This window comes from Mesoplodon densirostris, chromosome 4 (assembly GCF_025265405.1).
Source record: "Mesoplodon densirostris isolate mMesDen1 chromosome 4, mMesDen1 primary haplotype, whole genome shotgun sequence".
Taxonomy (NCBI): domain Eukaryota; kingdom Metazoa; phylum Chordata; class Mammalia; order Artiodactyla; family Ziphiidae; genus Mesoplodon; species Mesoplodon densirostris.
Genome location: NC_082664.1, coordinates 113,562,060 through 113,581,786, shown reverse-complemented (window position 1 = coordinate 113,581,786; position 19,727 = coordinate 113,562,060). Strand labels below are relative to the sequence as shown.

The 19,727-nt window shown below is 54.3% G+C and overlaps 8 non-coding genes across 8 annotated transcripts; all 8 read left to right on the top strand.

The window, feature by feature from the left end:
- Window positions 1-68: 68 nt before the first annotated feature.
- Window positions 69-161, top strand: LOC132489493 (small nucleolar RNA SNORD116). The gene has a single exon (XR_009531903.1). It is a non-coding gene; the product is annotated as a small nucleolar RNA SNORD116 (small nucleolar RNA).
- A 2,065-nt stretch (window positions 162-2,226) lies between these two features.
- LOC132490164 (small nucleolar RNA SNORD116) lies at window positions 2,227-2,319 on the top strand. The gene has a single exon (XR_009532523.1). It is a non-coding gene; the product is annotated as a small nucleolar RNA SNORD116 (small nucleolar RNA).
- A 2,683-nt stretch (window positions 2,320-5,002) lies between these two features.
- LOC132490163 (small nucleolar RNA SNORD116) lies at window positions 5,003-5,095 on the top strand. Its single transcript, XR_009532522.1, has one exon. It is a non-coding gene; the product is annotated as a small nucleolar RNA SNORD116 (small nucleolar RNA).
- A 2,065-nt stretch (window positions 5,096-7,160) lies between these two features.
- LOC132490162 (small nucleolar RNA SNORD116) lies at window positions 7,161-7,253 on the top strand. The gene has a single exon (XR_009532521.1). It is a non-coding gene; the product is annotated as a small nucleolar RNA SNORD116 (small nucleolar RNA).
- A 2,687-nt stretch (window positions 7,254-9,940) lies between these two features.
- LOC132490161 (small nucleolar RNA SNORD116) lies at window positions 9,941-10,033 on the top strand. Its single transcript, XR_009532520.1, has one exon. It is a non-coding gene; the product is annotated as a small nucleolar RNA SNORD116 (small nucleolar RNA).
- Window positions 10,034-12,098: 2,065 nt separating this feature from the next.
- On the top strand, window positions 12,099-12,191 carry LOC132490160 (small nucleolar RNA SNORD116). Its single transcript, XR_009532519.1, has one exon. It is a non-coding gene; the product is annotated as a small nucleolar RNA SNORD116 (small nucleolar RNA).
- Window positions 12,192-14,878: 2,687 nt separating this feature from the next.
- LOC132490159 (small nucleolar RNA SNORD116) lies at window positions 14,879-14,971 on the top strand. Its single transcript, XR_009532518.1, has one exon. It is a non-coding gene; the product is annotated as a small nucleolar RNA SNORD116 (small nucleolar RNA).
- Window positions 14,972-17,036: 2,065 nt separating this feature from the next.
- On the top strand, window positions 17,037-17,129 carry LOC132489506 (small nucleolar RNA SNORD116). The gene has a single exon (XR_009531916.1). It is a non-coding gene; the product is annotated as a small nucleolar RNA SNORD116 (small nucleolar RNA).
- Window positions 17,130-19,727: the final 2,598 nt, after the last annotated feature.

Sequence of the window (19,727 nt, the reverse complement as noted above, 5' to 3'; positions counted from 1 at the left end):
GGTCATCTCTCCTCTTCACACCCCCAGGGCATGCCCGGTTGTGTTCTGCAGCGTCCCAGCCTGTGCTTGGATCGATGGTGACACCATTGTATGCATTCCTTGGAAAATCTGAACAAAATGAGTGAGAACACTCTACCGTCTCCTCATCGAATCTGAGGTCCAGCACGTTTCGTCTCTCGGGGGTAGGGGAGAGTGAGGAGTGAGGGCCAGCGTCCCCTTCTGACCTGCATGCAAACACACACCAGGGTTCCAGAATTCGAGGTGCTCCTATCTGGGGGTCCAATGTGTCTGCCCATAAGCTGGGTCATCTACGCATATTAGGTCCCTGCTGAAAGTCCGTTGAGGGCATGCGAGGGGGAAGGCTCTCCTGCTGGTCTTCAGAGTCGGAGTGCGTGCTGGTGTAGTCCCAGTAAGCTTGCAGCTTGGAAAGGTGTGCTTTGGCCAGGATCACGTTTGTCCATGCAGCTTCGGGGGCTATTTCTGGAAGCCAAAATGAGGAAGCATCCCTGGTTGGAGTCTGGATCCTCAGGCCAGGCCTGTGTCCCTCCCTGTCATTTGTTTTGGCGCGCTGAAGTTCTTTAGTGCCCGGTGGGGATGGAGCAGTGGGTGGGTGTGGGCTGCGGTTGGTCTTCAACGGAAGGGAGCTGATGGATTAGGGCTAGGTATTGCCCATGTCGGCTACTCCACTGCAGATCCCGACAGAGTTTTGGCACTAAGTGGGTCATCGTGGAGTGGGGTTAGGACCGAATGCTGCATTGAAGCCTGCGTGGTGGCTGCTGGCCTGCAGAAGATGGCAAGGCATCATGAGGACATGTCCTGTGTGATGTCGTGGGATGGGCTGTCATGATTGGGTTGCAGGAGCTGGCCACGTCTTCCCAAGAATGCGTCCTGTTCGTGATGTGCTGGCATCAGCTGCCCACGAAGGGGATGGCTTTGGCAGTACATGAGGATGCGGTTACGTACTTAACCTGCGTAGAGCTGTGGTCCCGTTGCCGGAGGAATGTCGCCCAAAGGGTGTCTTGAGGGACGCCGAGAAGTTAGACATGTTGAAGCGTCTGTGCCGCTCACCTTGGGGGTATTTGGGTTATGCGAACATGCCCTTTGGCCACTTTGTTTCCTTGTTTGGGAATGTGCAAAGCGAAAGTGTTTCTCCGAGAGGGCATGATGCGGCCAGCCCTTGTGGCACGCAGGAGTTTTGGATAGCTAGTGGTTTATCTGGAGCAGTCCGTTGGTGGAGCAGAGATGCGTTCAGTGTTCCGATGCCAGGTGCACTGCCGTGGACAGCCACTGTGCCCTTTGAAGCTTGCAGGTCCCCTCGCGAAGCAGAGTTCTTCCATTGGAAATCGGTCTGTGGTCCTCGGGGAGAGTGCCTTTGATCTCTGGGAGGTTCTCGGTAGTGTCACTCTGTCAGTGAAGAAGTGCCAGGATGCATGGGGTATGGTCAGTGTCATCAAAGCAGTCGTGTTTGCGGTCTGCCATCCCTGGTATACAGTGACCCCGTGCTTGAATGATGCCTGTGGCTTCCAGTAGGTTCGACTTACCCGGTGGGCAGGAGGAGGGCACGTAGGACAACACTGTCAAGAATTTGAGTGTTTCCTCCGGGTTCACGGCCGCCAAACCTGTTGGCTGGATGCTGGCAACACATGCGTGGGAAGCTAGCCTAGTTTGCGCAGTGGGGTTTGAACGTGGGTCTTGGTTACTGAAGCCCACCACTTTCTGTGGTGGGCATTCCCATGGGTCCTCGCAAAGTGATTTGGCATAGTTGGCATCAATTGGCAGTTGGGCCGAATTTCGTTAGCCCCTTGAGAGGTGCCGGGCTGCATCTTGCCTGTAGCCAGTCGCAGGTCGGCCCGCCCATAGGAGGTTTCCTTGCTCCTAAAAATGATGGGAGTGCCCCCAAGTGCACATTACATATTCTACTAGGTTGCAGGATTTTTGGGTCCATCTATATGTTACACCCACGGTTGGAAAGCAGGTCTCGTCAGGTGTTTGTGCGTTGGTCAGAACTCAGTAAGGTAGGCTTTCACGCACCCTATGATGTGCCATTGGATATGAGGTTTTCCTCAGACGGTCCAAATGGCTGCAAGAGTGGATTGACTGTTGCTCTTTCTGAGTGGCCTGAGGGCTGTGGATTCCCCAGCGTTTTGGAGTATTCCGAGGTCATCTCTCCTCTTCACACCCCCACGGCATGCCCGGTTGTGTTCTGCAGCGTCCCAGCCTGTGCTTGGATCGATGGTGACACCCTTGTATGCATTCCTTGGAAAATCTGAACAAAATGAGTGAGAACACTCTACCGTCTCCTCATCGAATCTGAGGTCCAGCACGTTTCGTCTCTCGGGGGTAGGGGAGAGTGAGGAGTGAGGGCCAGCGTCCCCTTCTGACCTGCATGCAAACACACACCAGGGTTCCAGAATTCGAGGTGCTCCTCTCTGGGGGTCCACTGTGTCTGCCCATAAGCTGGGTCATCTACGCATATTAGGTCCCTGCTGAAAGACCGTTGAGGGCATGCGAGGGGGAAGGCTCTCCTGCTGGTCTTCAGAGTCGGAGTGTGTGCTGGTGTAGGCCCAGTAACCTTGCAGCTTGGAAAGGTGTGCTTTGGCCAGGATCACGTTTGTGCATGCAGCTTCGGGGGCTATTTCTGGAAGCCAAAATGAGGAAGCATCCCTGGTTGGAGCCTGGAGCCTCAGGCCAGGCAGGTGTCCCTCTCTGTCATTTGTTTTGGCGCGTTGAAGTTCTTTAGTGCCCGGTGGGGATGGAGCAGTGGGAGGGTGTGGGCTGGGGTTGGTCTTCAACGGAAGGGAGCTGATGGATTAGGGCTAGGTATTGCCCATGTCGGCTACTCCACTGCAGCTCCTGACAGAGTTTTGGCACTAAGTGGGTCATCGTGGAGTGGGGTTAGGACCGAGTGCTGCATTGAAGACTGCGTGGTGGCTGCTGGCCTGCAGAAGATGGCAAGGCATCATGAGGACATGTCCTGTGTGATGTCGTGGGATGGGCTGTCATGATTGGGTTGCAGGAGCTGGCCACGTCTTCCCAAGAATGCGTCCTGTTCGTGATGTGCTGGCATCAGCTGCCCACGAAGGGGATGGCTTTGGCAGTACATGGGGAAGCGGTTACGTACTTAACCTGCGTAGAGTTGTGATCCCGTTGCCGGAGGAATGTCGCCCAAAGGGTGTCTTGCAGGACGCCGAGAAGTTGGACATGTTGAAGCGTCTGTGCCGCTCATCTTGGGGGTATTTGGGTTATGCGAACATGCCCTTTGGCCACTTTGTTTCCTTGTTTGGGAATGTGCAAAGCGAAAGTGTTTCTCCGAGAGGGCATGATGCGGCCAGCCCTTGTGGCACGCAGGAGTTTTGGATAGCTAGTGGTTTATCTGGAGCAGTCCGTTGGCGGAGCAGAGATGCGTTCAGTGTTCCGATGCCAGGTGCACTGCCGTGGACAGCCACTGTGCCCTTTGAAGCTTGCAGGTCCCCTCGCGAAGCAGAGTTCTTCCATTGGAAATCGGTCTGTGGTCCTCGGGGAGAGTGCCTTTGATCTCTGTGAGGTTCTCGGTAGTGTCACTCTGTCAGTGAAGAAGTGCCAGGATGCATGGGGTATGGTCAGTGTCATCAAAGCAGTCGTGTTTGCGCTCTGCCATCCCTGGTATACAGTGACCCCGAGTTTAAATGATGTCTGTGGCTTCCAGTAGGTTCGTCTTACCCGGTGGGCAGGAGGAGGGCACCTAGGACAACACTGTCAAGAATTTGAGTGTTTCCTCCGGGTTCAGGGCCGCCAAACCTGGTGGCTGGATGCTGGCAACACGTGCCTGGGAAGCTAGCCTAGTTTCCGCAGTGGGGTTTGAACGTGGGTGTTGGTTACTGAAGCCCACCACTTCCTGTGGTGGGCATTCCCATGGGTCCTCGCAAAGTGATTAGGCATAGTTGGCAACAATTGGCAGTTGGGCCGAATTTCGTTAGCCCCTTGAGAGGTGCCGGGCTGCATCTTGCCTGTAGCCAGTCGCAGGTCGGCCCGCCCATAGGAGGTTTCCTTGCTCCTAAAAATGATGGGAGTGCCCCCAAGTGCACATTACATATTCTACTAGGTTGCAGGATTTCTGGGTCCATCTATATGTTACACCCACGGTTGGAAAGCAGGTCTCGTCAGGTGTTTGTGCGTTGGTCAGAAGGCTTGGCTGTGGAATAGTTGAAGTCCTTGGCCCATTTGAAACCCCCCTGGGTTTCAAAGTTCACATTCAGTCTGTTGAAGCTTGAAGACGTCTTTCTCCATTCAGTGGGGGGTCCAAATCCAGGACGCTGTGTATAAACTCTGGCTTTTATGGTTCGAGGTCTCAGGAGAGGGCCACAGGGACACACAGAGAGCAAGATGCGGATTCAGAGGCACACAAAGAAGCCCACAAGCACGTCGTCGTGTGCAGTAACAGTCACACACGCGCACATGCGTGAAAACAAAAATATACCCTCTCACGTACTGGCCAATGTACACGCCTTACTTACTGCAGTCGTGCTGTCAGACAAACATTGAGTTCTCTGTAAAGGTAGACGTCCTTGGGAGGCAGGGTCCGAGCTCAAGCCCAGGTAAAAATTCTCATGAATCATGATCTCTGAGTACACCGGTCCAATTCTGAAGCATACCTGATTTATGTCCAGTTCTCAGGTGCAGATGCTGGACAAGGCTGGCCGTCGGCAAAGAGAAGAAGACCTACGCATTGGCTGATGACTGCAGGTGCTAAGGAAAAGTGGAAAAATGACACGGGGGCATGTTGCTACGCGTGGCTCTGGCTAACTCAGGAAGGTAGGCTTTCACCCACCCTATGATGTGCCATTGGATATGAGGTTTTCCTCAGACGGTCCAAATGGCTGCAAGAGTGGATTGACTGTTGCTCTTTCTGAGTGGCCTGAGGGCTGTGGATTCCCCAGCGTTTTGGAGTACTCCGAGGTCATCTCTCCTCTTCAGACCCCCACGGCATGCCCGGTTGTGTTCTGCAGCGTCCCAGCCTGTGCTTGGATCGATGGTGACACCCTTGTATGCATTCCTTGGAAAATCTGAACAAAATGAGTGAGAACACTCTACCGTCTCCTCATCGAATCTGAGGTCCAGCACGTTTCATCTCTCGGGGGTAGGGGAGAGTGAGGAGTGAGGGCCAGCGTCCCCTTCTGACCTGCATGCAAACACACACCAGGGTTCCAGAATTCGAGGTGCTCCTATCTGGGGGTCCACTGTGTCTGCCCATAAGCTGGGTCATCTACGCACATTAGGTCCCTGCTGAAAGACCGTTGAGGGCATGCGAAGGGGAAGTCTCTCCTGCTGCTCTTGAGAGTCGGAGTGCGTGCCGGTGTAGGCCCAGTAAGCTTGCAGCTTGGAAAGGTGTGCTTTGGCCAGGATCACGTTTGTCCATGCAGCTTCGGGGGCTATTTCTGGAAGCCAAAATGAGGAAGCATCCCTGGTTGGAGTCTGGAGCCTCAGGCCAGGCCTGTGTCCCTCCCTGTCATTTGTTTTGGCGCGCTGAAGTTCTTTAGTGCCCGGTGGGGATGGAGCAGTGGGTGGGTGTGGGCTGCGGTTGGTCTTCAACGGAAGGGAGCTGATGGATTAGGGCTAGGTATTGCCCATGTCGGCTACTCCACTGCAGATCCCGACAGAGTTTTGGCACTAAGTGGGTCATCGTGGAGTGGGGTTAGGACCGAGTGCTGCATTGAAGCCTGCGTGGTGGCTGCTGGCCTGCAGAAGATGGCAAGGCATCATGAGGACATGTCCGGTGTGATGTCGTGGGATGGGCTGTCATGATTGGGTTGCAGGAGCTGGCCACGTCTTCCCAAGAATGCGTCCTGTTCGTGATGTGCTGGCATCAGCTGCCCACGAAGGGGATGGCTTTGGCAGTACATGAGGATGCGGTTACGTACTTAACCTGCGTAGAGTTGTGATCCCGTTGCCGGAGGAATGTCGCCCAAAGGGTGTCTTGCGGGACGCCGAGAAGTTGGACATGTTGAAGCGTCTGTGCCGCTCACCTTGGGGGTATTTGGGTTATGCGAACATGCCCTTTGGCCACTTTGTTTCCTTGTTTGGGAATGTGCAAAGCGAAAGTGTTTCTCCGAGAGGGCATGATGCGGCCAGCCCTTGTGGCACGCAGGAGTTTTGGATAGCTAGTGGTTTATCTGGAGCAGTCCGTTGGTGGAGCAGAGATGCGTTCAGTGTTCCGATGCCAGGTGCACTGCCGTGGACAGCCACTGTGCCCTTTGAAGCTTGCAGGTCCCCTCGCGAAGCAGAGTTCTTCCATTGGAAATCGGTCTGTGGTCCTCGGGGAGAGTGCCTTTGATCTCTGGGAGGTTCTCGGTAGTGTCACTCTGTCAGTGAAGAAGTGCCAGGATGCATGGGGTATGGTCAGTGTCATCAAAGCAGTCGTGTTTGCGGTCTGCCATCCCTGGTATAGAGTGACCCCGTGCTTGAATGATGCCTGTGGCTTCCAGTAGGTTCGACTTACCCAGTGGGCAGGAGGAGGGCACGTAGGACAACACTGTCAAGAATTTGAGTGTTTCCTCCGGGTTCATGGCCGCCAAACCTGGTGGCTGGATGCTGGCAACACATGCCTGGGAAGCTAGCCTAGTTTGCGCAGTGGGGTTTGAACGTGGTTCTTGGTTACTGAAGCCCACCACTTTCTGTGGTGGGCATTCCCATGGGTCCTCGCAAAGTGATTTGGCATAGTTGGCATCAATTGGCAGTTGGGCCGAATTTCGTTAGCCCCTTGAGAGGTGCCGGGCTGCATCTTGCCTGTAGCCAGTCGCAGGTCGGCCCGCCCATAGGAGGTTTCCTTGCTCCTAAAAATGATGGGAGTGCCCCCAAGTGCACATTACATATTCTACTAGGTTGCAGGATTTCTGGGTCCATCTATATGTTACACCCACGGTTGGAAAGCAGGTCTCGTCAGGTGTTTGTGCGTTGGTCAGAAATCAGTAAGGTAGGCTTTCACGCACCCTATGATGTGCCATTGGATATGAGGTTTTCCTCAGACGGTCCAAATGGCTGCAAGAGTGGATTGACTGTTGCTCTTTCTGAGTGGCCTGAGGGCTGTGGATTCCCCAGCGTTTTGGAGTATTCCGAGGTCATCTCTCCTCTTCACACCCCCACGGCATGCCCGGTTGTGTTCTGCAGCGTCCCAGCCTGTGCTTGGATCGATGGTGACACCCTTGTATGCATTCCTTGGAAAATCTGAACAAAATGAGTGAGAACACTCTACCGTCTCCTCATCGAATCTGAGGTCCAGCACGTTTCGTCTCTCGGGGGTAGGGGAGAGTGAGGAGTGAGGGCCAGCGTCCCCTTCTGACCTGCATGCAAACACACACCAGGGTTCCAGAATTCGAGGTGCTCCTATCTGGGGGTCCAATGTGTCTGCCCATAAGCTGGGTCATCTACGCATATTAGGTCCCTGCTGAAAGACCGTTGAGGGCATGCGAGGGGGAAGGCTCTCCTGCTGGTCTTCAGAGTCGGAGTGCGTGCTGGTGTAGTCCCAGTAAGCTTGCAGCTTGGAAAGGTGTGCTTTGGCCAGGATCACGTTTGTCCATGCAGCTTCGGGGGCTATTTCTGGAAGCCAAAATGAGGAAGCATCCCTGGTTGGAGTCTGGATCCTCAGGCCAGGCCTGTGTCCCTCCCTGTCATTTGTTTTGGCGCGCTGAAGTTCTTTAGTGCCCGGTGGGGATGGAGCAGTGGGTGGGTGTGGGCTGCGGTTGGTCTTCAACGGAAGGGAGCTGATGGATTAGGGCTAGGTATTGCCCATGTCGGCTACTCCACTGCAGATCCCGACAGAGTTTTGGCACTAAGTGGGTCATCGTGGAGTGGGGTTAGGACCGAATGCTGCATTGAAGCCTGCGTGGTGGCTGCTGGCCTGCAGAAGATGGCAAGGCATCATGAGGACATGTCCTGTGTGATGTCGTGGGATGGGCTGTCATGATTGGGTTGCAGGAGCTGGCCACGTCTTCCCAAGAATGCGTCCTGTTCGTGATGTGCTGGCATCAGCTGCCCACGAAGGGGATGGCTTTGGCAGTACATGAGGATGCGGTTACGTACTTAACCTGCGTAGAGCTGTGGTCCCGTTGCCGGAGGAATATCGCCCAAAGGGTGTCTTGAGGGACGCCGAGAAGTTAGACATGTTGAAGCGTCTGTGCCGCTCACCTTGGGGGTATTTGGCTTATGCGAACATGCCCTTTGGCCACTTTGTTTCCTTGTTTGGGAATGTGCAAAACGAAAGTGTTTCTCCGAGAGGGCATGATGCGGCCAGCCATTGTGGCACGCAGGAGTTTTGGATAGCTAGTGGTTTATCGGGAGCAGTCCGTTGGTGGAGCAGAGATGCGTTCAGTGTTCTGATGCCAGGTGCGCTGCCGTGGACAGCCACTGTGCCCTTTGAAGCTTGCAGGTCCCCTCGCGAAGCAGAGTTCTTCCATTGGAAATCGGTCTGTGGTCCTCGGGGAGAGTGCCTTTGATCTCTGTGAGGTTCTCGGTAGTGTCACTCTGTCAGTGAAGAAATGCCAGGATGCATGGCGTATGGTCAGTGTCATCAAAGCAGTCGTGTTTGCAGTCTGCCATCCCTTGTATACAGTGACCCCGTGTTTGAATGACGTCTGTGGCTTCCAGTAGGTTCGACTTACCCGGTGGGCAGGAGGAGGGCACGTAGGATAACACTGTCAAGAATTTGAGTGTTTCCTCCGGGTTCAGGGCTGCCAAACCTGGTGGCTGGATGCTGGCAACACGTGCCTGGGAAGCTAGCCTAGTTTGCGCAGTGGGGTTTGAACGTGGTTCTTGGTTACTGAAGCCCACCACTTCCTGTGGTGGGCATTCCCATGGGTCCTCGCAAAGTGATTTGGCATAGTTGGCAACAATTGGCAGTTGGGCCGAATTTCGTTAGCCCCTTGAGAGGTGCCGGGCTGCATCTTGCCTGTAGCCAGTCGCAGGTCGGCCCGCCCATAGGAGGTTTCCTTGCTCCTAAAAGTGATGGGAGTGCTCCCCAAGTACACATTACATATTCTACTAGGTTGCAGGATTTCTGGGTCCTTCTATATGTTACACCCACGGTTGGAAAGCAGGTCTCGTCAGGTGTTTGTGCGTTGGTGAGAAGGCTTGGCTGTGGAAGAGTTGAAGTCCTTGGCCCATTTTAAAACCCCCTGGGTTTCAAAGTTCTCATTCAGTCTTTTGAAGCTTGAAGAGGTCTTTCTCCAATCAGTGGGGGGGGGTCCAAATCCAGGACGCTGTGTATAAACTCTGGCTTTTATGGTTCGAGGTCTCAGGAGAGGGCCACAGGGACACACAGAGAGCAAGATGCGGATTCAGAGGCACACAAAGAAGCCCACAAGCACGTCGTCGTGTGCAGTAACAGTCACACACGCGCACATGCGTGAAAACAAAAATATACCCTCTCACGTACTGGCCAATGTACACGCCTTACTTACTGCAGTCGTGCTGTCAGACAAACATTGAGTTCTCTGTAAAGGTAGACGTCCTTGGGAGGCAGGGTCCGAGCTCAAGCCCAGGTAAAAATTCTCATGAATCATGATCTCTGAGTACACCGGTCCAATTCTGAAGCATACCTGATTTATGTCCAGTTCTCAGGTGCAGATGCTGGACAAGGCTGGCCGTCGGCAAAGAGAAGAAGACCTACGCGTTGGCTGATGACTGCAGGTGCTAAGGAAAAGTGGAAAAATGACACGGGGGCATGTTGCTACGCGTGGCTCTGGCTAACTCAGGAAGGTAGGCTTTCACCCACCCTATGATGTGCCATTGGATATGAGGTTTTCCTCAGACGGTCCAAATGGCTGCAAGAGTGGATTGACTGTTGCTCTTTCTGAGTGGCCTGAGGGCTGTGGATTCCCCAGCGTTTTGGAGTACTCCGAGGTCATCTCTCCTCTTCAGACCCCCACGGCATGCCCGGTTGTGTTCTGCAGCGTCCCAGCCTGTGCTTGGATCGATGGTGACACCCTTGTATGCATTCCTTGGAAAATCTGAACAAAATGAGTGAGAACACTCTACCGTCTCCTCATCGAATCTGAGGTCCAGCACGTTTCATCTCTCGGGGGTAGGGGAGAGTGAGGAGTGAGGGCCAGCGTCCCCTTCTGACCTGCATGCAAACACACACCAGGGTTCCAGAATTCGAGGTGCTCCTATCTGGGGGTCCACTGTGTCTGCCCATAAGCTGGGTCATCTACGCACATTAGGTCCCTGCTGAAAGACCGTTGAGGGCATGCGAAGGGGAAGTCTCTCCTGCTGCTCTTGAGAGTCGGAGTGCGTGCCGGTGTAGGCCCAGTAAGCTTGCAGCTTGGAAAGGTGTGCTTTGGCCAGGATCACGTTTGTCCATGCAGCTTCGGGGGCTATTTCTGGAAGCCAAAATGAGGAAGCATCCCTGGTTGGAGTCTGGAGCCTCAGGCCAGGCCTGTGTCCCTCCCTGTCATTTGTTTTGGCGCGCTGAAGTTCTTTAGTGCCCGGTGGGGATGGAGCAGTGGGTGGGTGTGGGCTGCGGTTGGTCTTCAACGGAAGGGAGCTGATGGATTAGGGCTAGGTATTGCCCATGTCGGCTACTCCACTGCAGATCCCGACAGAGTTTTGGCACTAAGTGGGTCATCGTGGAGTGGGGTTAGGACCGAGTGCTGCATTGAAGCCTGCGTGGTGGCTGCTGGCCTGCAGAAGATGGCAAGGCATCATGAGGACATGTCCGGTGTGATGTCGTGGGATGGGCTGTCATGATTGGGTTGCAGGAGCTGGCCACGTCTTCCCAAGAATGCGTCCTGTTCGTGATGTGCTGGCATCAGCTGCCCACGAAGGGGATGGCTTTGGCAGTACATGAGGATGCGGTTACGTACTTAACCTGCGTAGAGTTGTGATCCCGTTGCCGGAGGAATGTCGCCCAAAGGGTGTCTTGCGGGACGCCGAGAAGTTGGACATGTTGAAGCGTCTGTGCCGCTCACCTTGGGGGTATTTGGCTTATGCGAACATGCCCTTTGGCCACTTTGTTTCCTTGTTTGGGAATGTGCAAAGCGAAAGTGTTTCTCCGAGAGGGCATGATGCGGCCAGCCCTTGAGGCACGCAGGAGTTTTGGATAGCTAGTGGTTTATCTGGAGCAGTCCGTTGGTGGAGCAGAGATGCGTTCAGTGTTCCGATGCCAGGTGCACTGCCGTGGACAGCCACTGTGCCCTTTGAAGCTTGCAGGTCCCCTCGCGAAGCAGAGTTCTTCCATTGGAAATCGGTCTGTGGTCCTCGGGGAGAGTGCCTTTGATCTCTGGGAGGTTCTCGGTAGTGTCACTCTGTCAGTGAAGAAGTGCCAGGATGCATGGGGTATGGTCAGTGTCATCAAAGCAGTCGTGTTTGCGGTCTGCCATCCCTGGTATACAGTGACCCCGTGCTTGAATGATGCCTGTGGCTTCCAGTAGGTTCGACTTACCCGGTGGGCAGGAGGAGGGCACGTAGGACAACACTGTCAAGAATTTGAGTGTTTCCTCCGGGTTCACGGCCGCCAAACCTGGTGGCTGGATGCTGGCAACACATGCCTGGGAAGCTAGCCTAGTTTGCGCAGTGGGGTTTGAACGTGGGTCTTGGTTACTGAAGCCCACCACTTTCTGTGGTGGGCATTCCCATGGGTCCTCGCAAAGTGATTTGGCATAGTTGGCATCAATTGGCAGTTGGGCCGAATTTCGTTAGCCCCTTGAGAGGTGCCGGGCTGCATCTTGCCTGTAGCCAGTCGCAGGTCGGCCCGCCCATAGGAGGTTTCCTTGCTCCTAAAAATGATGGGAGTGCCCCCAAGTGCACATTACATATTCTACTAGGTTGCAGGATTTCTGGGTCCATCTATATGTTACACCCACGGTTGGAAAGCAGGTCTCGTCAGGTGTTTGTGCGTTGGTCAGAACTCAGTAAGGTAGGCTTTCACGCACCCTATGATGTGCCATTGGATATGAGGTTTTCCTCAGACGGTCCAAATGGCTGCAAGAGTGGATTGACTGTTGCTCTTTCTGAGTGGCCTGAGGGCTGTGGATTCCCCAGCGTTTTGGAGTATTCCGAGGTCATCTCTCCTCTTCACACCCCCACGGCATGACCGGTTGTGTTCTGCAGCGTCCCAGCCTGTGCTTGGATCGATGGTGACACCCTTGTATGCATTCCTTGGAAAATCTGAACAAAATGAGTGAGAACACTCTACCGTCTCCTCATCGAATCTGAGGTCCAGCACGTTTCGTCTCTCGGGGGTAGGGGAGAGTGAGGAGTGAGGGCCAGCGTCCCCTTCTGACCTGCATGCAAACACACACCAGGGTTCCAGAATTCGAGGTGCTCCTATCTGGGGGTCCAATGTGTCTGCCCATAAGCTGGGTCATCTACGCATATTAGGTCCCTGCTGAAAGACCGTTGAGGGCATGCGAGGGGGAAGGCTCTCCTGCTGGTCTTCAGAGTCGGAGTGCGTGCTGGTGTAGTCCCAGTAAGCTTGCAGCTTGGAAAGGTGTGCTTTGGCCAGGATCACGTTTGTCCATGCAGCTTCGGGGGCTATTTCTGGAAGCCATAATGAGGAAGCATCCCTGGTTGGAGTCTGGAGCCTCAGGCCAGGCCTGTGTCCCTCCCTGTCATTTGTTTTGGCGCGCTGAAGTTCTTTAGTGCCCGGTGGGGATGGAGCAGTGGGTGGGTGTGGGCTGGGGTTGGTCTTCAACGGAAGGGAGCTGATGGATTAGGGCTAGGTATTGCCCATGTCGGCTACTCCAATGCAGATCCTGACAGAGTTTTGGCACTAAGTGGGTCATCGTGGAGTGGGGTTAGGACCGAGTGCTGCATTGAAGCCTGCGTGGTGGCTCCTGGCCTGCAGAAGATGGCAAGGCACCATGATGACAATTTCCGGTGTGATGTCGTGGTATGGGCTGTCATGATTGGGTTGCAGGAGCTGGCCACGTCTTCCCAAGAATGCGTCCTGTTCGTGATGTGCTGGCATCAGCTGCCCACGAAGGGGATGGCTTTGGCAGTACATGAGGATGCGGTTACGTACTTAACCTGCGTAGAGTTGTGATCCCGTTGCCGGAGGAATGTCGCCCAAAGGGTGTCTTGCGGGACGCCGAGAAGTTGGACATGTTGAAGCGTCTGTGCCGCTCACCTTGGGGGTATTTGGGTTATGCGAACATGCCCTTTGGCCACTTTGTTTCCTTGTTTGGGAATGTGCAAAGCGAAAGTGTTTCTCCGAGAGGGCATGATGCGGCCAGCCCTTGTGGCACGCAGGAGTTTTGGATAGCTAGTGGTTTATCTGGAGCAGTCCGTTGGTGGAGCAGAGATGCGTTCAGTGTTCCGATGCCAGGTGCACTGCCGTGGACAGCCACTGTGCCCTTTGAAGCTTGCAGGTCCCCTCGCGAAGCAGAGTTCTTCCATTGGAAATCGGTCTGTGGTCCTCGGGGAGAGTGCCTTTGATCTCTGTGACGTTCTCGGTAGTGTCACTCTGTCAGTGAAGAAATGCCAGGATGCATGGCGTATGGTCAGTGTCATCAAAGCAGTCGTGTTTGCAGTCTGCCATCCCTTGTATACAGTGACCCCGTGTTTGAATGACGTCTGTGGCTTCCAGTAGGTTCGACTTACCCGGTGGGCAGGAGGAGGGCACGTAGGATAACACTGTCAAGAATTTGAGTGTTTCCTCCGGGTTCAGGGCTGCCAAACCTGGTGGCTGGATGCTGGCAACACGTGCCTGGGAAGCTAGCCTAGTTTGCGCTGTGGGGTTTGAACGTGGGTCTTGGTTATTGAAGCCCACCACTTCCTGTGGTGGGCATTCCCATGGGTCCTCGCAAAGTGATTTGGCATAGTTGGCAACAATTGGCAGTTGGGCCGAATTTCGTTAGCCCCTTGAGAGGTGCCGGGCTGCATCTTGCCTGTAGCCAGTCGCAGGTCGGCCCGCCCATAGGAGGTTTCCTTGCTCCTAAAAATGATGGGAGTGCTCCCCAAGTACACATTACATATTCTACTAGGTTGCAGGATTTCTGGGTCCTTCTATATGTTACACCCACGGTTGGAAAGCAGGTCTCGTCAGGTGTTTGTGCGTTGGTGAGAAGGCTTGGCTGTGGAAGAGTTGAAGTCCTTGGCCCATTTTAAAACCCCCTGGGTTTCAAAGTTCACATTCAGTCTTTTGAAGCTTGAAGAGGTCTTTCTCCAATCAGTGGGGGGGGTCCAAATCCAGGACGCTGTGTATAAACTCTGGCTTTTATGGTTCGAGGTCTCAGGAGAGGGCCACAGGGACACACAGAGAGCAAGATGCGGATTCAGAGGCACACAAAGAAGCCCACAAGCGCGTCGTCATGTGCAGTAACAGTCACACACGCGCACATGCGTGAAAACAAAAATATACCCTCTCACGTACTGGCCAATGTACACGCCTTACTTACTGCAGTCGTGCTGTCAGACAAACATTGAGTTCTCTGTAAAGGTAGACGTCCTTGGGAGGCAGGGTCCGAGCTCAAGCCCAGGTAAAAATTCTCATGAATCATGATCTCTGAGTACACCGGTCCAATTCTGAAGCATACCTGATTTATGTCCAGTTCTCAGGTGCAGATGCTGGACAAGGCTGGCCGTCGGCAAAGAGAAGAAGACCTACGCGTTGGCTGATGACTGCAGGTGCTAAGGAAAAGTGGAAAAATGACACGGGGGCATGTTGCTACGCGTGGCTCTGGCTAACTCAGGAAGGTAGGCTTTCACCCACCCTATGATGTGCCATTGGATATGAGGTTTTCCTCAGACGGTCCAAATGGCTGCAAGAGTGGATTGACTGTTGCTCTTTCTGAGTGGCCTGAGGGCTGTGGATTCCCCAGCGTTTTGGAGTACTCCGAGGTCATCTCTCCTCTTCAGACCCCCACGGCATGCCCGGTTGTGTTCTGCAGCGTCCCAGCCTGTGCTTGGATCGATGGTGACACCCTTGTATGCATTCCTTGGAAAATCTGAACAAAATGAGTGAGAACACTCTACCGTCTCCTCATCGAATCTGAGGTCCAGCACGTTTCATCTCTCGGGGGTAGGGGAGAGTGAGGAGTGAGGGCCAGCGTCCCCTTCTGACCTGCATGCAAACACACACCAGGGTTCCAGAATTCGAGGTGCTCCTATCTGGGGGTCCACTGTGTCTGCCCATAAGCTGGGTCATCTACGCAAATTAGGTCCCTGCTGAAAGACCGTTGAGGGCATGCGAAGGGGAAGTCTCTCCTGCTGCTCTTGAGAGTCGGAGTGCGTGCCGGTGTAGGCCCAGTAAGCTTGCAGCTTGGAAAGGTGTGCTTTGGCCAGGATCACGTTTGTCCATGCAGCTTCGGGGGCTATTTCTGGAAGCCAAAATGAGGAAGCATCCCTGGTTGGAGTCTGGAGCCTCAGGCCAGGCCTGTGTCCCTCCCTGTCATTTGTTTTGGCGCGCTGAAGTTCTTTAGTGCCCGGTGGGGATGGAGCAGTGGGTGGGTGTGGGCTGCGGTTGGTCTTCAACGGAAGGGAGCTGATGGATTAGGGCTAGGTATTGCCCATGTCGGCTACTCCACTGCAGATCCCGACAGAGTTTTGGCACTAAGTGGGTCATCGTGGAGTGGGGTTAGGACCGAGTGCTGCATTGAAGCCTGCGTGGTGGCTGCTGGCCTGCAGAAGATGGCAAGGCATCATGAGGACATGTCCGGTGTGATGTCGTGGGATGGGCTGTCATGATTGGGTTGCAGGAGCTGGCCACGTCTTCCCAAGAATGCGTCCTGTTCGTGATGTGCTGGCATCAGCTGCCCACGAAGGGGATGGCTTTGGCAGTACATGAGGATGCGGTTACGTACTTAACCTGCGTAGAGTTGTGATCCCGTTGCCGGAGGAATGTCGCCCAAAGGGTGTCTTGCGGGACGCCGAGAAGTTGGACATGTTGAAGCGTCTGTGCCGCTCACCTTGGGGGTATTTGGGTTATGCGAACATGCCCTTTGGCCACTTTGTTTCCTTGTTTGGGAATGTGCAAAGCGAAAGTGTTTCTCCGAGAGGGCATGATGCGGCCAGCCCTTGTGGCACGCAGGAGTTTTGGATAGCTAGTGGTTTATCTGGAGCAGTCCGTTGGCGGAGCAGAGATGCGTTCAGTGTTCCGATGCCAGGTGCACTGCCGTGGACAGCCACTGTGCCCTTTGAAGCTTGCAGGTCCCCTCGCGAAGCAGAGTTCTTCCATTGGAAATCAGTCTGTGGTCCTCGGGGAGAGTGCCTTTGATCTCTGGGAGGTTCTCGGTAGTGTCACTCTGTCAGTGAAGAAGTGCCAGGATGCATGGGGTATGGTCAGTGTCATCAAAGCAGTCGTGTTTGCGGTCTACCATCCCTGGTATACAGTGACCCCGTGCTTGAATGATGCCTGTGGCTTCCAGTAGGTTCGACTTACCCGGTGGGCAGGAGGAGGGCACGTAGGACAACACTGTCAAGAATTTGAGTGTTTCCTCCGGGTTCACGGCCGCCAAACCTGGTGGCTGGATGCTGGCAACACATGCCTGGGAAGCTAGCCTAGTTTGCGCAGTGGGGTTTGAACGTGGGTCTTGGTTACTGAAGCCCACCACTTTCTGTGGTGGGCATTCCCATGGGTCCTCGCAAAGTGATTTGGCATAGTTGGCATCAATTGGCAGTTGGGCCGAATTTCGTTAGCTCCTTGAGAGGTGCCGGGCTGCATCTTGCCTGTAGCCAGTCGCAGGTCGGCCCGCCCATAGGAGGTTTCCTTGCTCCTAAAAATGATGGGAGTGCCCCCAAGTGCACATTACATATTCTACTAGGTTGCAGGATTTTTGGGTCCATCTATATGTTACACCCACGGTTGGAAAGCAGGTCTCGTCAGGTGTTTGTGCGTTGGTCAGAACTCAGTAAGGTAGGCTTTCACGCACCCTATGATGTGCCATTGGATATGAGGTTTGCCTCAGACGGTCCAAATGGCTGCAAGAGTGGATTGACTGTTGCTCTTTCTGAGTGGCCTGAGGGCTGTGGATTCCCCAGCGTTTTGGAGTATTCCGAGGTCATCTCTCCTCTTCACAACCCCACGGCATGCCCGGTTGTGTTCTGCAGCGTCCCAGCCTGTGCTTGGATCGATAGTGACACCCTTGTATGCATTCCTTGGAAAATCTGAACAAAATGAGTGAGAACACTCTACCGTCTCCTCATCGAATCTGAGGTCCAGCACGTTTCGTCTCTCGGGGGTAGGGGAGAGTGAGGAGTGAGGGCCAGCGTCCCCTTCTGACCTGCATGCAAACACACACCAGGGTTCCAGAATTCGAGGTGCTCCTATCTGGGGGTCCAATGTGTCTGCCCATAAGCTGGGTCATCTACGCATATTAGGTCCCTGCTGAAAGACCGTTGAGGGCATGCGTGGGGGAAGGCTCTCCTGCTGGTCTTCAGAGTCGGAGTGCGTGCTGGTGTAGTCCCAGTAAGCTTGCAGCTTGGAAAGGTGTGCTTTGGCCAGGATCACGTTTGTCCATGCAGCTTCGGGGGCTATTTCTGGAAGCCATAATGAGGAAGCATCCCTGGTTGGAGTCTGGAGCCTCAGGCCAGGCCTGTGTCCCTCCCTGTCATTTGTTTTGGCGCGCTGAAGTTCTTTAGTGCCCGGTGGGGATGGAGCAGTGGGTGGGTGTGGGCTGCGGTTGGTCTTCAACGGAAGGGAGCTGATGGATTAGGGCTAGGTATTGCCCATGTCGGCTACTCCACTGCAGATCCCGACAGAGTTTTGGCACTAAGTGGGTCATCGTGGAGTGGGGTTAGGACCGAGTGCTGCATTGAAGCCTGCGTGGTGGCTGCTGGCCTGCAGAAGATGGCAAGGCATCATGAGGACATGTCCTGTGTGATGTCGTGGGATGGGCTGTCATGATTGGGTTGCAGGAGCTGGCCACGTCTTCCCAAGAATGCGTCCTGTTAGTGATGTGCTGGCATCAGCTGCCCACGAAGGGGATGGCTTTGGCAGTACATGAGGATGCGGTTACGTACTTAACCTGCGTAGAGTTGTGATCCCGTTGCCGGAGGAATGTCGCCCAAAGGGTGTCTTGCGGGACGCCGAGAAGTTGGACATGTTGAAGCGTCTGTGCCGCTCAACTTGGGGGTATTTGGGTTATGCGAACATGCCCTTTGGCCACTTTGTTTCCTTGTTTTGGAATGTGCAAAGCGAAAGTGTTTCTCCGAGAGGGCATGATGCGGCCAGCCCTTGTGGCATGGAGGAGTTTTGGATAGCTAGTGGTTTATCTGGAGCAGTGCGTTGGCGGAGCAGAGATGCGTTTAGTGTTCCGATGCCAGGTGCGCTGCCGTGGACAGCCACTGTGCCCTTTGAAGCTTGCAGGTCCCCTCGCGAAGCAGAGTTCTTCCATTGGAAATCGGTCTGTGGTCCTCGGGGAGAGTGCCTTTGATCTCTGGGAGGTTCTCGGTAGTGTCACTCTGTCAGTGAAGAAGTGCCAGGATGCATGGGGTATGGTCAGTGTCATCAAAGCAGTCGTGTTTGCAGTCTGCCATACCTGGTATACAGTGACCCCGTGTTTGAATGATGTCTATGGCTTCCAGTAGGTTCGACTTACCCGGTGGGCAGGAGGAGGGCACGTAGGACAACACTGTCAAGAATTTGAGTGTTTCCTCCGGGTTCAGGGCCGGCAAACCTGGTGTCTGGATGCTGGCAACACGTGCCTGGGAAGCTAGCCTAGTTTCCGCAGTGGGGTTTGAACGTGGGTCTTGGTTATTGAAGCCCACCACTTCCTGTGGTGGGCATTCCCCTGGGTCCTCGCAAAGTGATTTGTCATAGTTGGCAACAATTGGCAGTTGGGCCGAATTTCGTTAGCCCCTTGAGAGGTGCCGGCCTGCATCTTCCCTGTAGCCAGTCGCAGGTCGGCCCGCCCATAGGAGGTTTCCTTGGTCCTAAAAATGATGGGAGTGGCCCCAAGTGCACATTACATATTCTACTAGGTTGCAGGATTTCTGGGTCCATCTTTATGTTACACCCTCGGTCGGAAAGCAGGTCTCGTCAGGTGTTTGTGCGTTGGTCAGAAGGCTTGGCTGTGGAAGAGTGGAAGTCCGTGGCCTATGTCAAAACGCCCTGGGTTTCAAAGTTCACATTCAGTCTGTTGAAGCTTGAAGAGGTCTTTCTCCATTCAGTCGGGGGGTCCAAATCCAGGACGCTGTGTATAAACTCTGGCTTTTATGGTTCGAGGTCTCAGGAGAGGGCCACAGGAACACACAGAGAGCAAGATGCGGATTCAGAGGCACACAAAGACGCCCACAAGCGCGTCCTCATGTGCAGTAACAATCACACCCGCGCACATGCGTGAAAACAAAAATATACCCTTTCACGTACCGGCCAACGTACATGCCTTAATTCCTGCAGTCGTGCTGTCAGACAAACATTGAGTTCTCTATAAATGTAGACGTCTTTGGGAGGCAGATTCCGAGCTGAAGCCCAGGTAAAAATTCTCATGAATCATGATCTCTGAGTACCCCGGTCCAATTCTGAAGCCTGCCTGATTTATCTCCAGTTCTCAGGTGCAGCTGCTGGACAAGGCTGGCCGTCGGCAAAGACAAGAAGACCTACGCGTTGGCTGATGACTGCAGGTGCTAAGGAAAAGTGGAAAAATGACACAGGGGCCTGTTTCTATGCGTGGCTCTGGCTAACTCAGGAAGGTAGGCTTTCACCCACCCTAAGATGTGCCATTGGATATGAGGTTTTCCTCAGACCGTCCCAGTGGCTGCAAGAGTGGACTGACTGTTGCTCTTTCTGAGTGACCTGAGGGCTGTGGATTCCCCAG